At 49.6% G+C, this 3,887-nt stretch overlaps 1 non-coding gene across 1 annotated transcript; it reads right to left on the reverse strand.

Moving 5' to 3' along the window:
• Positions 1-2,191: 2,191 nt before the first annotated feature.
• Positions 2,192-2,263, reverse strand: TRNAC-GCA. The gene has a single exon. It is a non-coding gene; the product is annotated as a tRNA-Cys (tRNA).
• Between the last annotated feature and the right edge of the window lie 1,624 nt (positions 2,264-3,887).

The raw sequence follows: 3,887 nt of genomic DNA on the forward strand, positions 1-3,887 counted from the left end.
CATGCAAAATGTAGTCAGCTTTATCCCAAGGCACCCAAAACCTCATTCAAAGACCAGGATCTTGCGATCTACATTTGATCCAGGTGAGGCTTCTCTTGACCTAGAGACATATGAACTTAAAAGGCAAGCTATCTACCTGCCACATACCTCAAATCCAGGGATGGTAGGGAGCAGACCTCCCACGTGTAGAGTACTGGAGGCCCAGAGGTCTTTTCATCTCCCAAATGGTCTCAAGTCTCTTTTAGTCCAGGCTTTTGATCCTTCATCAATAAAGCTCTCTCAAGAAACATGTGGGTTTCCTGTGTATTTTATTCCATGCCACAAAAACCGTGACCACAGTTCTTTTTGACATATGCTCTCATCCCAGCTCAATTATAAGTATTTAGGGACTTCACGTTTCTGTGAGACCACATCCCTAATCTTTTTAGGAATGCTTTTGTCCAGCTGAGAGGATATACTTGGACAACCTTAATTCTTTGAGTGCTCTTAAGAAAATGCATTAGAGCTTGATTTGCTCGGAGACTATGTCTTACTGGAAGGCTCTGGATTTAGTCTTTTTCCTAAAGCGATGTAATAAAATGGCATCACCTTTGTTTTGAAGAGAATGGTTTAATTTTTTCTGACTATGCAATTTTTCAGCTCTCTATATTGCCTCTAAATTGATGACAAAGCAGTAATTTCTCTTCTGAATTCGAATCTTTTTTGTAGTACCTAATCAAAAACAGCCTATAAAAGACAGCTTGTGCATTCAGCATTTTGCCTTGAACTAACCTACCCCCAATTCCACAGGTGTATTTGCTGCCTTGCAGGTTACCATGAGCCTCCTTGCTATTTTCCCAGCTGACTGGAACGGCTTACCTTGCCACCCACTGCTTCAGATAGTTTAGACTTTTGTTACAGCAGGAGCTCCCTTCTACATATCCATGTCTGTATTTGTCAGTCTTATTCACAATAATGCTGCATAACAAGCTACCCCCAAAGCCAGTGACATACAACAATAAGCATTTATTCTCATGCCCATGGGTTTGCAGGTTGGATGTGAATCAGCTGGTATAGGATGGGCTTGGTTGGGCGGGTCAGATGCAAGCTGCGAGTCTAACTGGCCTTGGCTCTTCTCAGGAAGTTGGACTCAGGGTTGGACTCTGTGTCTACGCCGGGGGCCCAGGCTGAAGCAGAGCAGCTCACAGGGTGAGCGCAGCTCATGGTAACGGTGGAAGTGCCGGCGGGCAAACCCGACTTCGTAAGTGGATCTCAAGCCCCAGCCTGCATCACATCCGATAACATCCTGTTGGCCAAAACAAGTCACACGGTGCTGGGCCAGTTATCAATGAATTGAGTCTCAGCTCCAAATTCGCCCTTTAATTTTGGCTCCGGGATAGCCGACTGGATTCTTTAAGCATTTCTCCTTAAAGTGAGCACGATGCTAACAGTTGTCAGTAGAGAGCGCTGGAGGTATGTTGCAGGAAAAGGGAGGCTTCTCTCCCAGTTCCTGTGGCAGGTTTTTGCTTTCACTACCCGCCCCCCGCCCCCCCCCCCCCACCCCGGCTTCTGCTGTGTGGTTGCTCAGTGGTGCAGATGTGTGATGACACCCGGGGGTGCTCTGCCCCAGGCACACACCCAGAGAATAAAGACTCTTAGTGACCCAGCAGCCCCAGCTAGACAAGTACCCCACCCTAACTCCCTCTCCGCACCCGCCTGCAGCCTTGGCTTACTTCTGCCAAGTCTGGTTCCCACGGCCTCCGTGTGCGGTCATTGCACACTCCAGGCCTCACACTCCCAGTGGCTCACTGTGCCTCCGAAGGTTGCCTCCTGCTTGTGTAGCAACTGTGAACAGGTGGGGTTGGGACAACCGGGTGTGCAACAACCATACCTATCCAATGAGGTCTGAATTCTAGTTTTAGGGGAAGGCTCCCCCTTCCAAATTTGCCCTTGCTTAGGTCCCTCACCCCAAGGGTACCTTTAGAGTTTTCCTTGCACCTTTATAATTACACTCCTTTAATAGCACAGGAATACTTTATATTAAACTTCTCCTGTTTAAGTGACTGTGTGGCTTCTGTCTCCTGGTTGGCCCAGACTGATACATACGGCCCAGCCCAGAGAACACAAAAACAACTGAAGACATTGCTATTTAGCAGAATGTGGTATCAGGGAAGCCATTTACCTGTTTATGGCAATAAAGCAAGCCGCCAGCAGGGGGCACCCGGATTTGAACCGGGGACCTGTTGATCTGCAGTCAAACGCTCTACCCCTGAGCTATACCCCCTCGCGTGGTGACAGCTCCTCCTTACCCCATTTCACCCGAGTCACCCAAGCATTCCGTAGCGCACAGTAACTCCGGTTCATTCCTACTCATCCTATAAAACTGGCAGACTCAGCACAGACTGGCCACCCTTCTGTGGGAGAGTTCACCCACGAGTTCACCCTTCCATTTCCCAGAGCCCCCTCATTTGTTTAATAGGCACGTTTTCACTCTAGCCACAACCTCAAGGGCAGGCTCCGAGTAGGGTGGCACCGGATTTGAGAAGCCCAGGCCCCTCCTTGGTTCCTTCCCTCCTCCCCCTGCTCCGCTTGACCTGCCCCCTCCTCCCAGCCTGTCCCCCATCCTCCCCTCCTGCCAGGCTTCTTCACATGTCGCACTGTCCGCTCTTTCCCCTTCTCCCGGGCCTAGCCCCTGCTTGAGGCTGGCTCCTAAGGGCCTGGCTTAACTCAGGGGAGCCAGCCCCCGAGCGGCGGCAGCCCCTAAATCCAGGGCAGCACAACCAAGGAAGCTATGGCGAGGCCTCCGGGCCTGACCCACCCGGCCCTGGTCTGGTGTCAGAAGTCTCTTTCTCTCTGCCCACAGGGGGAGAGCCGAGCAGCCCCTGTGCGCGCCGGTTTTCCTGGGCAGACCTCCACCCACACAGTGAGGACACACACCAGTCCTTCCCGAAAGGCACCAGGCCCTAAAGACACCAAAGATTTAGAGGAAGGACAGTAACCTCAGGGGTATGTCCCATGGCATCAAAGACCTGTGAGATTCACTTGAGGGAGACACAAAGAGCACTGAGCTATGGGATGGAAGATTCGAGCAAAAGTGGGTGGGGGAGGATTCTTTTCTCATTCCTGTGCAGCTTACTTATATCACTACTTTGTTATGCAGGCAACACTTTAAAAATATCATCTAAATTCTAAGCAAGGTATATTTCAGTGAGATCAAAACATCCCTCCACCATGTTTCCAGTGTAATTAGCCTGCCACCATGTTGCTGGCTGCTCGCCCAGCCTATAAAACAGCGTCTTTTCATTAGGAGATGCAACTGGAAAGTCATGCACCCTTACCTTTTAGCAGCCAGGTTCTCCCAGGTGAGGCAAAGTCCAGTCGGCAGAGCCGGTTCCTGGCCTCCAGGCCTGAAGATTTGGCCCTTGTTCCCGAGTCCACTGAATAAGCCCTGGGTGGGGTGTGAAGATCCCACTCCTTTCTGATCAGTGTCCTACTGATAGATAGGACGACGGTTCCCAAGGTCTGGGAAGTTCTTCCTACTGCTAGTCTTGCTAAGTATTAAAATGTAGTACAGTATTTTGCAGCCGCTGCTGTAACCTCATGATAAGTTTAGCCAACTGCAAAGAAGAAATCAACAGGTAACTAACCAAACAGTATATGAAAGCAATGGCTAAACCTCCCTTTGGGGACACAAAGATTTAGATGTGAACCTTGTCTCCTTCATCTGTTGTAAGTAAGTAAAACTATCTAACAACAACCACTTCTCATTCTTGAACAGCCCGAGTGCGAACCCCTTGAATTCGGTAATGACCTTCCGCACGAGACACAAGGATACTGTGAAGTGAACTGACATTCAAATTCAGCAACCCACAGGATCAAACCCTACTTTTGGTTTGAATTTTTTTTTT

The sequence above is a fragment of the Pteropus vampyrus genome, unplaced genomic scaffold (assembly GCF_000151845.1).
Source record: "Pteropus vampyrus isolate Shadow unplaced genomic scaffold, Pvam_2.0 Scaffold112, whole genome shotgun sequence".
Classification (NCBI taxonomy): domain Eukaryota; kingdom Metazoa; phylum Chordata; class Mammalia; order Chiroptera; family Pteropodidae; genus Pteropus; species Pteropus vampyrus.